The sequence below is a fragment of the Gossypium raimondii genome, chromosome 7 (assembly GCF_025698545.1).
Source record: "Gossypium raimondii isolate GPD5lz chromosome 7, ASM2569854v1, whole genome shotgun sequence".
NCBI classification, from domain to species: domain Eukaryota; kingdom Viridiplantae; phylum Streptophyta; class Magnoliopsida; order Malvales; family Malvaceae; genus Gossypium; species Gossypium raimondii.
In genome coordinates, this window is record NC_068571.1 from 16,479,815 (window position 1) to 16,497,204 (window position 17,390).

The following is a 17,390-nucleotide window of genomic DNA, read 5'->3' on the forward strand; positions in this document are numbered from 1 at the left end:
GCATTTAAAGCGCATTGGATCTCAGTTACAAGCATCAACGAACCAATTTCAGGAGAGAACGGATTACAAGCCCAAGTTCTTTAAGATACGACCCAATAAGATGTTCCAAGCCCAACCAAGAAGTTTAAATTAAACTTGTTGAAAATTAGGCCAAATTGTCAAAGTGGCCCAATTTGTAAAATTTTAATTCTTTAAATACTTAGTTTTAATTTTTAGACTTTATGAATAAATTTCTATGTAAAAATTTAGTCCAAGAGGCCCATTTAAAGGCCTTGGACGAAATTCCCCTTGAAAGTCAACAATTAGGTTTTTTTTTAGTTTTCCTAGTTGGGCTAGGAAAGTAGTTAGAACGCCTATATATATGGCTTGGCCAGCCACCCTTAAACACATTACATTGAATTCAGATTTTTGTTGAGTGAAATTTCTCTTTGAGTTTCTCCAAGAATTCTCTCTTGAGTTTTCTTTAAAAGTAGTTTTAACAATCTTTTTGATTGTGGGAGCCATCTTCAACCTTCTTCTTTCCGTGTTTTTACATTGGAGAGTAGATTAGAGCCGTTTGAAGGGAGTTGTGAAATCTTTCTTGATTTCAAGGCTTATTAGGAATTTCTTTATCTTTCTTGCTGTTTGGTCTTCTTTAATTATTTTTGTTTGTGCCGAATTGTTGATTAACTTGGTTTAATTGTTCTTGTTGCATTTTCAGCCATTCCAAGCTTCAAGAATCTATTTTGCAATATTCTTTGGCATCAAGAAACGACCTTTATTCATAATTTTCAATCTTTCTTGCTGCCCAAGTATCTTACTTCTACTTCAATTTGGTTTTCTTGGTCTTTTGAGTTTAATTTTCTGTTTTTGTTTTCCTTGTCAGATTCAGCTTTGGATTCTTTCTTGAAGTTAAATTTCATTTTCTTTGCTTCTAAGAAACCCTATTAATAAGTGTTTTGGCTCTTGGCTGTTTCTTTCTTGTTTTGGGGTGTTTCTTTATATATCTTTTGCTTCTAAGGTTAATTTTCTGTTTTCGTTACAACCCAAGTGTCTATAGCTTTCGTAGGACATTCCCGTGACTTGACAAGCTCGATCCTTGTCCGAGCGCAACCCTCTATCATTTGGTATCAGATTTTGGGCGTTTTGGGTGTTCTTGGTTGATTTCTAAGCTAATTTCCTTTTAAAAAACAACATATAGCAGTTTTTACCCAGAAAAATTTTTGGAAAAAAATTCATTTGAGTGGGTAAACATTGTCCAATTGGTCTGAATTTTATATGCATATTTGTGGCACTGTGATAGAATATTAAAAAATATTTCCCGCAAAAAATCAGTAGAAAAAGTCAAAAAAATAGAAAAAGATGAAATCAAATAAAAATTTTAAAAAAATTCAGCGGGTTGAGTTTAGTGCCAAAACTTTCCAGATCAAATATACAATATTTAAGGACATTCCAATTTAAATTTTGTGATTTTTGGAGATCAGGAACACCTCGAACGAAGTTGTCAAGTTACTCTGCAGTTTTTTCTAGTTTTCGGGTGTCAGCAATTTTTATTGATTCTTAGCTGTAGGTTTTCATTTGTTTTTCTTTTATTCTTCCTTTACACTATCTAACACCTTCTTGTTTCTTGTGTTAGTAGGATTTAAAAGTGTGCACAATTCTTCCTCGGTGCGACACAAATCAATTGGTGTCTCATCACTTTTTGGACTCCTAGTGCAATTAGGATTCTTTGGTAGTTACGATTCATACACTTTCTAATTGATTGATATAGACTCTACTAAAGAACTCACAAGACTGAATTCTACCTCTTTGAGAATTTGATTTTCCTTTTTGAGTGTTTAGTGTTTGTTTTGCAGGAATTCCAAAAGAAAAAAAAAGATGCCTAGAATTGGTCAAGTCGATGATGAGAATAATCACCATAATGATGTCCATGATAAATTTAAAGAGTTCCAGCAACAGTTAGATGAACAGGCTGCTGCACTCAAATAAACAAATGCCATACTTCGAACATTGAGTGCTACTATCAATGAGATGCGATTGGATCAAGAGCCTCATTATCGGGGTCCAATTAAAGATGATGTGGATAACCAGCTTCGTGCTCATAGGCACGCTCCTAGACGTGTCCGTAGAACTGACTATGACTTTCATGATCGCGGACAACCCTCTTTGGCAAAACCAAAATTCACAATTCCTCAATTTCGTGGTAAGAATGATCCAGAAGCTTATTGTGAATGAGAATCTAAAATTGAACTTATGTTTCGCTATTATAAATGTCCGAATGATGAAAAAGTATCGTTAGAAAAACTAGAATTTTCAGATTATGCATTAGGTTGGTGGACTCAACTTTGGGTAAATAGTCATAGGAATTATGAACGTGAGATTATGACATGGGATGAGTTGAAACAAGTCATGCGTAAAAGATTTATTCCACCTCATTACTATAGAGAGGTTAAAACAAAACTTAGACAACTTGTTCAAGGTAGTAGGACGATAGATGAATACTTTAAGGAGATGGAAATGCTCATTCAGAGAGCTAATGTAGAGGAGGAGGATGAAACAACTATGGTTCGATTTATTGATGGTTTAAATAGGCCAATAGCTAATACATTAAGGCTACAAACATACATTGATTTAGAAGAAGCAGTTCATAAAGCCATTGAGATCGAGCAATAATTAAAGGAACAAAGGTTTAGTTTCTTCTCTACTTCACAATATTATAGAGGTAAGACTTCCAAACTAGAGACTTCTAGGATAGTTAATAAGCTTCCTTCCACTAAGCCACAACAATTCCTTGTGTTCATTTTTGTGCAAGTAAAACCTAAAAATATGGGATGACATTTGCTAAGGTTTTAAAACAAATTTATATCAAATAAAAATTAACGAGAGCAAAGGGGTTCAAACTCAGATCATCAAGGACAGCTCCACCACTACTCAATCACTATAATTGATATTTACTTTTTATCAAATAAGCAAAAGATTATCTAAATAAAAATTTAGTTGTAACCATTCTAGGTTCATTAACCCAATTTCAACAACTCTGTTTTTGGGATGTGACACCATCACTAGCTAAATTCAAGCGCACAAACATAGCGCTTAAATCCGACATTGACTTTCTACTTAAAGCATCAACAACAACATTCACCTTACCAGAATGATACTCTATCACACAATCATAATCCTTTAAAAGCTCAATCCAAAGCCTCTGCCTTAAATTCAACTCCTTTTCCGTGAGGAGGTACTTAAGGCTCTTATGATCTATATAGATAACACACTTCTCTCCATACAAATAATAACTCTTAGGTGCAAAAACCACAACAATTAGCTCCAAATCATGAGTAGGACAATTGGGCTCGTGAGTCTTCAACTGCCTCAAAACATAAGCCACAACCTTTCCCTCTTTCATCAACACACAACCAAGAACTGAATACGAAGCATCATTAAACTACAAAATATTTTCCAGGTTCCGGTTGAATCAACACAGGTTCCTTAATCAAAACAGCCTTAAGCTATTCAAAACTCTTCTGCCTAGCATCAGTCCATTCAAACACTACATCCTTCAGAAGTAGTTTCGTTAAGGGTTCAATAATAAGAGAAAACCCTTCAACAAATCTTTGATAATACCCAGCCAAACCCAAGAAACTCCTAACTTTGGTAATCCTCCTAGGCAACTTCCATTCTAAGATTGCCTCTATCTTCTTTGGATACACACAAATCCCTTCTGCCGAAACAACATGACCTAAGAACGCCACTTCCTTAAGCCAAAATTCACACTTACTTAATTTTGCATACAATTGTTTATCTCGTAGAATCTACGATAACATCAGTCAGATCCTAATCTTTTGGCTCCCTAACAACATAAACTCGAGCTGGACCTCTAGACTCAACTTGTGTAGCAACAGTATGAGATCCAATCCACTAACCAACTGGTCTCCCACTACCTCTGCCACGACCTCTAGCAGGTACAGAAGCAGGTGCCAAACTCTGAGTCTGTAAAACCTTAACACTATTTGGACAATCCCTCAAAAAATGTTCCTTCAAACCACATTTAAAACATCCACCTGAGAACTTACGATACTCTCCAGAATGCATACACTCACAGTGTGCATAAAGTGGCCAACTAAGAACTCTCGTCGAACCAATAGCACTAACAACAACACTACTCTACTGCCTGGACTAACTCAGTTGAGACCTACGTCTCGCACCCCTACCAGAACTATAACTATCACGCCCTCTCTTAGGTAGTTTACTCGATGCACCATCAGAAGCTCTCTTACCAGAATCAGTAACCACCGAACAAGGCATCTCGATTAGGGTCTCCTCAGCTACCTTAGCTCTCTCAACTAACGTATCAAACATCTCCACATTCTGAGCTACCAAATAAACTCGAATCTCACAATTAAGCCCAAATTAGAACCTCTTACAATGATCCCTCTCAGAAAGTATCATATTAGAAGCATACTAACTAAGTCTTACAAACTCAGCCTCATAATCAGCTACTGACAGATCACCCTGAATCAAAACCTGAAACTCACACTTATGAGCCTTTATATACTGCTCGTCCATAAACTTCCTCTTAAAAACCTCGAGAAAGTACCCCCACATTAACCTATCAGAAACAATATCTCTCTTAACTGTATTCTACCAACGATGAGCCTCACCGTCGAGGAAGGACACACCACAACCCAACTTCCCCTTGTTAGAATAAGACATCTGCTCGAGGATCCTTTCAACCAATACTGAGCTATGGTCGAATCAGTACCCTTCACTCCAGAAAATTTCTTACCATCCAACACCCGAAGACGTTCAAGCGGCAACCCATGATTCACAAGTACAGGATTGGCAGGTGTAGGAGCAAGATTAGCACTAGCAATCCACTAAAACGCTCCAATCATAGCTTCCATTAGATGTCCTATACCTTCATCAGGTTTATTCACTCTACGCGGAGGCACAAGAGGTGCAGAGGATGTACCATCCTCTTGAGCATTAGCTCTAACATTAACACGTTTATGAGGCATATCGAATCTAATCTAATACATACAAACAAACAAATAAACGGTGTGAGTGGCGAGGGAAATGATCCAAGTCTCATTCCTGCAAGAAAACTTTAAGATTGAGGCAATGTGTTCCCATTCCTACCCCACATGCAATTCAATCAGGATTACGTCAACCATTTCAAGAAAACAGAGAGATTTAGACTCATGAGTTTTGAAACTCCAAACATACAACAATCACCTAGATCCAACAACCACCAAATGTAACACCTTATACTCGGCTTGATCGCTAAGCCCAAATACGGGATGTCACACCACTGTCTCCTGTCAGATACAACCAGTAGAAAGCTCATTCTAAACAAAATTTCCATCATTTTATTGTTCGTATAGATTTTAAGTCAATCATTCTAGATAGTTACCATTTTTACATGCTAAACTCACATCAATGGTCGTGAAAACATCATTAGACATGCAAAAGGTCCATTTAGAAAAAATCTCAAAATAAGTCCGTAGATATCGATACGAACACTAGGGTATTGATAATTTCTTTAAGTGGTATCAGTACCACCTAAAAAAATGATACCAAACTCAATTGAAACCATTTCAACTTGATTTTATGAAATTGCTCAACTTTACTTTTATTCAAAAACACTTTAATTTATTATATCAAAACATATTATCCAATAAGGCTTAGTTTAACAATTTTTCTCTTTTATTAGGATTTAGGTTTATTTCAGTTTTTGTTATTTGCTTTTATGGAAGAAATTAGATTTGTGAAACATACCTAAAATCTGTGAGGATTCTACATTCAATTCTAATACATATTAGGCTTCTTCTCAACTTTATACTCTTGAGTTCTTATTCATGTCTACTCTTTCTATCAAGTTTCTATTGTTTATGAGATCCATGATGAACTAATATTCTTGTAGGGGATTAGCAAGTGGAAGTATGATTAATTATCTATTTTGTAGGGTTCTCTTCGCTGGTCAATTTTTTAGGAAAGGAAGAACCTAAAACCTAGGCCAGACAACCCTAGGAAGTCATTAAGGTGGGAATTAATCAAAATTTGGTATAGTCTATTTGTGAACGCCTTAACCCTGAACTGGTCTGGACTGTGAGGTCGAGAGATAAGTAGTTCTTGCCAACTCGTTATCCTAGTTGAAGATCAGAAGATCCTACTAGGATATCAACTAGTTGATTGAACAAGAAAACCTGAAGCGATAGTTGATTATGATTATCGAAGTGAGCTAATCACCCATGCCTAGATTTGATATATTTTATTATTTGATTTCTCGTGATTTGTTTATTTCTTTTATTATTAGCATAGATAGAAAACCTTACTTTTTATTTCATTGTAATATAATTCAATTAAAGTACTAATTAGATCTATTTTCTACTTAGGTTATAATTAATTTTGTGCTCACCTCCCCTAGGTATGAGCCTTGGAGTACTAATCTACTCCGTTGTAACTATATCTAACTCGTATACTTGCGGATATCACCTTTTCATATATTTTGTGTAGGATTTCTACTCTGGACGTTGGTACGTCCGAAGGTGATCATCTAGGTGACAGAGATTAAAAACATAAGAGCAAGATAACGTAAACACCTCATGTAGTGTGATAATATCCAAACTGATGCCCCCAAAACTAAAAGTCTCGGGAAGTTTTACAATACCTATAGAGATAAGGGATGTACATTTTAGCAAGGCTCTATGTGATTTTATAGTCAGTATTAATTTAATGTCCTTATCTATATATGGAAAAATCAGGTTAGGGGAGCTTAAAAATACTCAGATCACACTACAGTTAGCTGTTAGGTCTTCAGTACGACCAAGAGGATTACTTGAAGATGTGTTGGTTAATGTGAGGAGCTTTATCATCCCGAATGATTTTATTATCTTAGATTTTGAAGAAGACCGTGAGATACCCATTTTGTTGGGTAGACCATTTTTAGCAGCATCCAGGTCCACCATCGACTTGGAAAATAATTAATTAACTATGATGATCAATGGTGAGATAATAATTTTTAAATGTGGTCACCAGCAGAATGAGATAAATAGGGAAAATTTTAAGGAAGCAATGTCTTGAAATATCTATAAAAATGCCTAATTACCCTGAGCTAGGGGAAGTGTTCTCTATAATCAGTGCAGGTAGAAAAAGCAAGTTCTAAGAATGAGACAAGTGGAGGAAGGTGAATGGCACGATGGATGTTGGACGAACACTGATAGAAACGAAATAGAAAAAGCATCCACGGGCACACTAATTGAGTTTGCGGATGAATCCGACAGTAAAACTTGACATTTTTAGTTTAATTTTAATTTTATGTATATTATTTTATTTTAACTAACCGGTAGTTTAGACTTTAATTTTTATTAAATTTTTGTTTAAATAGAAATTAAGACACACTGAAAATAGGAAGTTTGGACAAAAACAGAGTCGGTGTAGCAACACAACACCTCCGTGTCGTGACATCTCAACTAGAATCAGTAGAATCGAGAACATCGTCTCAATGTCGCAACACAGCACCCATGTGTCATGACACAGAGGACATTTTGTTAGAGTATGCCCAAAGATCAATCATGAGATGGTTGTAATAACATACTTGATTTATCATGTTTATTAATATATATGCTACCATTATTATTTCAGCTTCTTTTACGTGTATATAAATAAACTGCTTTATAATAATGTCCCGAGAATAATATGATTATTCTTAAAAGTTCCTTAGTCAAGTATTATTGTTGGATAGGACAACGATAATGCATTAAGACTAACGTGTAGTTGATTGATGATAAAGAGTTGTCATTGATATGGAATGTCGAATCATTACATGAATATGTGTGTTAGAGAACAACATATTGACCGACCCGTTATGAGTATGTTTCTTGGATTATTATGTAATTGTCACGACATTACTCATAATGATTAATATTTATATGATCCTCGACTTGAGATCATCATAATCCCAACATCGTGAGTTGTATATTTTGATACAATCAAACGATAATCGAATCGGTTGTTCTATAAAGACTGATGTTGGATATACCACAATCTATGTAGAGGGATATGGTTGGTCGATATAGGATAAGTCCCTCCTACATAATGGGAGTAATATCTTAGGCCACTTGATTAAGTAAGACTAGAAATGCATGGCCATGCTCAAATAAGTTGATATTAGATGTCATACTTATTTGTATATCGTAGTCTGCTTAAGAGATCAAGGAACATGGAATGGACAATGCAAGTGTGACTATTCCATGACTTGTGTCCAATCCAGAGATAAAGGACTTAAGGATTATTGCATAAAAGGTTAATCATAAAAAGGTTATGTCGAATCATGATCTCTTGTGACTTAGGTAGCAATGATGCATTGCTAGATGCCACTCATTGTTCGTAGCATTAGAATCGTTCTAGTGTTATCGCTAACGTTATAAGAACCTCTGTGGTCACACCCTATAGTTGAAATGAACGGAATATACCATAGTTGGTATTGTTTTTGGTCGCTTGAATTAAATTAATTATAGAATTAATTTAATTCGTAATCAAATTTCAACACATTATGTACAAGGTTGTTGTACGATAGTGAGGACATGAATTTGGTTAGCATAAGAATTCAAATAAATATATGGTTTATCGAACTTATATTATAATTAATGTAATTATAATTTTCGGTTTAAAATATTATCATATTTATTTAATTCTTAAAACCCTAAAAACAAAAGGATATAAATAATCACGTTTTTCTTTGTTTGAGTCTAGCACCGATAAGAAAAATAACTCTCAAAATTGTTTTGGGGATTCCTTCCGCTCGTAGTCAACTGGTGGATTACATAGAGACCGGATCACGATAGATTGCGGTTTTGGTTCGACACAGATCGACTACTTGTTGTTGAGGTGTTGTTGTCTACTCTGAATAAACATTAGGTAAATTCGTAACCTTGATCACCCGATTCGCTCTCACACATGGATCCATGGTTAGGATCGCGATTTTAATTTTTTTCATTGCTACCGTAGGGTGCCATGATCCAACACATTTTACCCAGGTTTTCAAAATTTTAAAGTGTGTTGCGACATTGAACCCCGATGGCACAACATTGGCATCCTATGAAGGGTGTCGTGACACGAAATCCTTGTGTCGCGACATTGCTACAATTTTTTGCAGGGTCGACCTGACCCAATTGCGCAACCAACAGATTTTTCACTTGTTTTAATCCATTTCTAACTAGTAAAATACTTCTTATTTTAACCCTAAAGCATAAAAAAGCCCACTCTAAACCTTTCAAAACCTTTAAATTTTTAAAACCCTAAAATTCTTTTTTTCCATTACATCAAATTCTTTTGTGATTCTCCTCAGTGCAGGGACTAAGAAAAAGCAATCACGAGACTACTTCAAAGCAATTTTACGAGGAATTCGATGCACTCCACTCGAGGCTAAGGATTTCTAGCTTATGTCTACTATTTCATTGGATAAATTGCTTGATATCTTGTTAATATTTAGATTACGATTACATTAATTAGCAGGCTAGGAAATCTAGAAAAACAAGCCCACAAGAACCACCAACAGTTTTAAATCCTCTAAATTTTCAAAATTATAATGCTGAAAAATACTTCCTCAAACTTCAAGGAAAAACCTTTATCTAGGAAAGGCAATTAAAACCATCAATGGTTCTCTATAATGAAATTTGGTCTTTCGTACAGTATCATAGATTGGAATGTTTTTGCACAATCCCAAATGAAAATATTGTTATTCCTTTTGTACAAGAATTTTATGCTACTGTTAGGGATGAGGAAACTCGGAGACCACATAGTGTCATGTGGAAAACAGTAACAATGAGAGGTAAGGATGTGTCATTCTCCCCGAAAAAGATTTTTAAATATTATGATGTGCCATATTATGACTCTAACTATTTAGAAAATACTGACTTAATGAGATTTCAAGATGTCGATATGGAAAGTATTGTTAAATACTTAACTGAAAAATGAGGTGAATGAAACCTCTGGCTAAATGCTGGACTACAGACCAATTTCAATCAGGCTATAATTTTCCAATAGCTAAAATGTGGATGCAATGTATTTGCACTAGAATTAAACCTGCTCTTAATGTTTCTAATGTCAATACATTTCGAGCTATTTTATTATATGGCATTTTATGGAAGAAACAAATATGCATAGGGCAATGGATCCATTAAAGTATAAAGTGTTGCGTTAGTGGCCAGAAGGTCAGGATTTTCTTTCCTCATCTCATGATGATACTTTGCAAGAGTGCAAAGGTTCAAATGGAATAGAACGAGCAGTTCATGCGCTTAACAAAGAGCTTAATAGGAGATTCTATGTAAACTCAGTACGTAGAACTCAACCAAAAGCAGATCATAGATTGGAACCAAATGAGAAAAGAAAATAATGAAGTCTCGACCTCACTCAAAAGAAAAGAAAAATTGATATCTAGACAAAAATAGCGAGAGCAGTAGTGCAAAAATCAATGGAATGATAGGATGGATGCAAGAAACGTGTCCTATTCTTCAAGAATTTACAAGGCGAAACATGGGAATACCTAATTATTCTCCAAACATGTTTGACACGACACATCCAGATTATGCGAAAGAGGAGCAAAAGAGTGAGGAGCAGGAAGAAAGCAATGATGAAGAAGGAGAAGGGAATGGGGAGTATCTTCTAAAGAGAAAGAGGAGGATTGAACCAAAATTTTTTTTTCAAGACCATAATTAATTTTAGATAATTTTTTCTAGTAGTAGGATTAACAATAGATTGTTATTTGTTTTATTTTCCTAGTTTAAGTTTTCTGTGTAGGAATCCCACATGAAAGGGACACAAAGATTATGAGCTTTCAACAAAAATTGGAAGGGATTATCCACCAATAGAAGTACAAAACTACCATGATCATTCGGGTAACTTCTTTCCTCATCTTTTCAGGGCTACACATTGAGGACAATGTGTTATATAAAGAGTGGGGGGTAATATAGGAAATTTGTTTTTAATTTTCTTTTTGTCAAATGTGTGCTTGAGCTTGTAGAAATACAAGTGATTGTTTAGGAGCATGTAAATAGGTTGATTGTGTTTTCTATAAACTAGTTATGATAGTAAATAATTTGATTTTTTTGTATTATTAGACTACTAAGTTCTATATATTACACTGTAAATAAGTAGTAAGTAATTGAATATACCAAATGATATAGAGAATTTAGGGAAATGAGCATGCTAGTATGTATGATAAATAGTTGAATTTGTGATTATTTGATTGATTAAATTTGTGAATATTGAGATACCTAGGGATGACCTAAGGCATCATTTGATATACACCTAGAGCAAAAAACTTAACCCTGTTTATTCATCCTTAGTACCTATTTTGAGCCAGAAAACACTTTTTGATGAACCTTCATACAAAACTTGAGCTAAAATGTTAATTTATATTTACCCTTTTTCTTTGGTCCTAAACAACATGACTATAGACTTTTGGCCATCGTATTGAGGGTTAAGTAGATATGTCATGGCAGATTTTGTAAAAACTGAGTGAAATAGGAAGGATTGGTGTGATGTAGTGATTATAAGTTAGCCAATATGTGCAACCCAAGAAAAATTCAAAAAGAAAATCAGGACGAGTAGAAAAGTATGTAAAAAACAAAAGCATTGTGAGTGAGATGTATGAAAATGAAAAAAAAAGTGTCAAAGTCACAAAATTTAAAAAAACTTAGTCATTGATGCACAAAAACTAGTGAGCTAGCCGTAATTGCTATATTATGTTGTGACTTCCTACGTGGAGAAATAAGAAAGGTGAGAGAAGGAGAAATAAGGCGATGAGTGAGCAAGGGTTTCTAAAGGGGTGAATAGGGAGCAATACGACGTGCCAAACTATTTTCGTGCTTGAAACTATTTTTATGGTTCCTGTCCTAAGCCTCAGAACGTTACAAGCCAAAAAGTCTTATGTGACCTAGATAGACTTATTCATGAATTGACATCATATTAAGTAACTGCATTTACAACTGTTTGTATTCTACTAGGATAATCAAAGTACCTGTATGATTTGTTGATAAATCCATATGTTTTAAAACCTTAATGCCTATGTACTTTGTAATATACTGAACTTACGTGTTTGATATTGAAAGTGGTAAATTGTTTATATATCATGCCAAGATTATGTGTCCACATGAAAATGCCTAGTTATGTACTCCAAAACTAATCTTTGTATTATACTTGTTCTAGGGTCGTCTTTTATGTTTCTATTGTTTTTCTTGCTTCGCATAAGGACAAGCAATGACTTGAGTGTGAGGGAGTTTAATCTCTCGTAATTTGGTGTAGCAGATTAAACTAGTTTTCGTGCTTGAGGAGCTTGAATACGATGCAAGTTTAGCATGTCGTATTTATGTTTACTTAGTTTAGTTAAATTCAATAAAATGTGCATTTTGAGTCTTTTATTGACCTCAAGAGTCAAGTGAGGCCTAAAGGCAATCTAATGTACTTAGTAAATGTGCAGGAGACCATTCAAATGCATAAGAACATCAAAGTTGGTCACTATGTGGCAACACAGAGAGTTCAATGTCTCAACATAGGGAGCAGAATGTTAAGATTGCTATACTGCCTTGGGTGTCGCAACATAGACAAGGTTTGTCGCGACACACCCCTGAAGCTACCCCTAAACCATGCATACTGCCTTTGATGTCGCAACACCGGGACTAGGGTGTCGCAACATTAGTCCTGTACAGGAAGCACTTACGAGCTAAAGGCATTTTGGTCCACACAATGGATGTAACAAACCATTTTTCAATAATGTCAAAAATAGTGATTTCAGCACCATAATTTCGACGAGAGAGTCTATAGATATATTTAATTAATATTTATGAGTTAAATATAGTGTAATATTGAATTTTAATTTAATAGATTTTATTAATTGGTCAATTAGTCAAGGTACAAGTGGTGCGTGCCAAAAGTCAAGCGGTTTTGGAAAATAAGGTACTGGAACTCGTTTTCATAAACTGAGCATGTAAATATTTTTATCAAATATTTTTGGAGTTTTTTTTATAAATGGATTGAAGTTTGTCGTATTAATTAAGGAAAAAAAAGTCTAAATTGCAAAAGTGATAAAAGTTAATCGCTAAGGAATTTTAATTAATTGAGGGACCAATTGAGCAATTGGACCCTTCAAACTATCTCAATTGGTGGTGGTGGATGACTTTCATCCACTAAATGTGTTAATTATAATTAAAGTGAATTGGTTAAAAGTTTAATTAATTAAATTAGGATAACTACGGTTAATCTTACTATATATATTAAATTAAAGAAAGAAAAATGCAAAATGTCTTCATCTTCTTCAGCTAACTGTACAAAGGAAGAAGAAAACTCTCATGAAAGCTTTAACGTTCGACGTTTCAATTGAAAGATCATTTTAGTCCATTTTATTGTAATTTTTATGTTTTTGAGATTGTTGCAACTAGGTCCAAGTAACTCGTACCTCTATTTTCAAAACTGTCAAAGATTTAAAAAGTTGTCATTGATGTTATTTGAAGTTTTTTAATGATTATGGTAGACTTTGAAGCTTAGAAATGAAATAGGATTAGTTAAGTAAATTTTGTTAGTTTTGAGTTTAGGGACTACTACAGAGAAGAATACCACAAAACTAGAAGGAGAAGCAGAGAAAACTGAATCTGTTCATGTTGAATCTGAAAAGGATGACGATGATGTGACTCAAGCTACAACACCTGCAAACACCACCACTACACCGACCATTACACCTATGACTAAACAAGAACGTGCAGTTCATCAACTGATTGATGATCTCACGAAGTTAGACACTGATGACGAAGAAGAGGTGCCTATTAACCAGCTTAAATGGAAGCACTACAAGCAAACTGCAGGAAAATCTGTCCAAGATGATGCTGGTGAAAGAGAAAGGAAGCAGTGCTACAAACGTACTGCCAAGAAATCCACCCAACCCAAATAGAGTAACCTCAATTCTTTCCAAGCTTTTGTTTTTCTTTCTTTCATTTTATACTATATGTTTCATGGATTCATATTTAGTTGTCATGGAATTTTTATAGTTGATTGTTGTTGTTTTTGCATTTTTCCATGTTTCATGTTTCATGCATTGAGGACAATGCATCCCCTAGGTTTAGGGGTGTGTTGTGTTGTACATATAGTATACCGTAGATAGATGCTTTAATATTATGCATTTTGCATTCATTTTGTCATTACATACAAATGCCAAATAACTGGTAAATTATCGATATCGGTGATGTTCGATGAGAATAATAACTTTTTGACTAATTTAGAAAGTTGTAAAAGTTGGTTAAGCATGTTTATCTTAGGATAGTTGTTTGAAAATTGATTCCTTAAAGTAGAACAACTTAAGTATCAATGCAATTAAGTCTATAGTAGGATTTTTTAATGCATTTAGAAATTCTTGATCCTAAATTCGATAATTTGGTTATAAATGATAAATAATACCTTAGCAATAGTTTTACACTCTAATGTTTAAAACTATTGAGTAGGTCAGTAATGCTTTGTTTGCTCCATCGTATTATTAATTAGAAAAAGGAGTTCAAATAAGAGTGAATAATAATAATAATAATAATAATAATAATAATTTTGGGGACACTCCACTATAGTAATAGGTTGATTAGCTAAGGAGGTAGTTGTTTGCTCCATCCATCTCTTTAGTTAAGAGCCTTAGCTCTATGAGTGAAATACATTAAATTGTGGCATGATATACTACCTGCTAATCTAGTGTATACTCTATTGAGATTTTCAAGTAAAGAAACCATGTGACAAGATGAATTCCTTATAGAAAATAATATTTGTAATTAAAATTTTGAAATTACTGAATAAGTGAGAATAGTGAAATTGAATTTAAAGGAAATACATTTTAAATATATCAAAAGACGTCTACTATAGTCAGAATTGCATAATTATTTAGGAACTTTTATCTTTAGGAAACATTTTCTGCACTTCATTTGCAAAACAAGCTTATAAAACTCGAACCAAATTTTTTTATTTAGAAGACTGCTGAGAATGGATGTATTAAATATACTTGATATGCTTCAATAGTGCAAATGGTAATTGTGTGTTTTTGCAAATATTCATGCATTCATGCATACCCATATACATTTTGTAATGCTTCAAAAATTTAAGTCTTTAATTTCTTTGCATGATATGACACAAATTGCTTGTTTGCTTTAATGGCTAAGTGATTTGGGTGTGTATGGGAGTGTTTGAGAAGCCTGGGTTCAAGTCTTGGCTTTCACAAAATTATTAGTTTTGCTCTTAAATAAATCTGGACATTGGCATATAGGCCTTATAAATAATAGTGTTTGTTTTATGACACAAAAAGAACTTGTGGTCTAGTGGCAAGGTGGCGTGTTGTGTAACTGTGAGATTTGAAGTTCAAGTCCTAGGTTGTGCAATGGAGTATTTATTTTGCTGCTTGAGCTGTGTAGGTAGTGGAGTTGGACTGAAACATAGCTAACGGGAGTTTGAATAGAATTTGAATGGAGTTGTTGGGGGAGTTGAGGAGAAATCGGTGGAATAATTTAAAGAGGGATAAGGGGAGAGATATTAGGAGAAAATCAAAAGAAGTGAGGGTTGAGGAGATGTGTGCTGAAAGTGGACTTTGATACTCAGGAAATTTCGCCAGAGGGATATACTGCTCATTTTGGTATACTCTTCATTTTGGTTTTGTGTAAATGTTTTCCTTCTTTTTGCTTTTGGTGCCGAATTTTTGCTAAGATTTCGATTACCTCTGGGTTTTCTTTTGCTGCTCTTTCCTTTTATCTTTTTTTCTCTATTTTGGCCGAATAGTTTTTTGGGTTCCCTCATCTATCGAATTCTCTTCTCTTTTCCCACTTCTCTTTGTTGCTTCTTTCCTCTTCTCCACTTTCCAAACCTTGACCGAATAGTGTTGAAGTAGTTCGTGTTGCATCTTTCGTCCAAATTGCTCTTCTTCCTCTATCCTTTTTGATCAACTGTTTGTCAAATATTGCCCTTCTCTCCCTTTTCATCTCTTCAATTTTGTTTTCGACTTGGCAACAATTCTCTGACGGTTCGAATTCCTCGAGGAGTGAAGGAGTATCAAGTAATATTAAAGTTGTTGAAACTTCTCTCCCATCACTCGATCAAAGGTAAGTATGTAGTCTAGCATTCTAAATTGTAGGCCAAGTTCTTTCTGTGGTTCCGTAAGATATCATGTGTGGATTTAAACCACATGAATATACAAACTTGTTTAATAAAATCTGTTTGTAATGTAGATATCCGTCAAGGAGATTGTAGTCAACCTTCGTCAGTGGTATAAGTGGGCTAAGCCACATTTGACAATCGAGGCAAGTGTTAATTTTAGTTTTGGTTAAGGGTGTAAAAATGGGGAGATTAACCCTATTGTTCAGCGACAAATGAGAAGCTTTGTATGAATGTAGGTTTTGGTCCTCGTGGATCTTAGTGCATTTTCACAATCAGGTGTGTAAATACCCCACTGTAACTGTAAAACGACAAAAGGTGAAAAGCCGAAAATACGGCGTATGAGACCACACGGGTGTGTGAACACTTGTGTGGTAAGCCAATCCATAAATCATGGTCAATAGACTGTAGAGGCTTCCATAGGCATTTCATGGGCTTAGGCAGTAATGGGCCACGTTGGGCCAAAATAGGCCGTGTCGGCCAATGGGCTCGTGGGCCCCACACGGATAAAATCCACGATTTGTGGCAAATACTAGCTGGGCTTTATAGATCCCATAGCCGTGGCAAAATCTGGGCTGAACGGGCCGCACGAGTGTGTGGGCCCACTTGCGCCGAGTAATGGGCCTTAAGCCCATTTACACTGTTATGACCATTTAGGTTATTTGAGTCGCTCAAGGCAATTGCAGACCTTTCAAGAGGTCGATATATGTACCGAGACCCCAAAATAGGTAAAATAACCAAAATACCTTTAAAGGGTAAAATTACTATTCTGCATTGTACATTTACATTTAGAGGTAGGTTGACTGATGTGTTCATGAATTGTACTTGACTGTTACTGAGTATGACATTCTGCATACACATATGATTTATGACATGACATACTGCATGGGGTTGGGACACTGTTATAGAGGAAGTATAATGTTGCTGGCAGCTTTGCTACGATACTGTTACTGGCAGCTTTACTGCAATACTATTACTGACAGCTTTGCTACGATATTGGTGTGTTGGCAGGGTGGGTTGATTTTATCCCCACATGGTGTGTTGGTCGTACAGAGAGGTGTGTTGGTAGGATTGGGATGGGTTGCATTACTGCATTGTACTGATATTGTATCGGGCTAAGGCCCACATTGTTATTGTATTGGGCTAAGGCCCACATTGTACTGTTACTGAATAGGGCTCAGGCCCAGACTGCTACCGCATGTTGTATACAGACTGACTGATAGGGGATTACACACTGAGTTTTC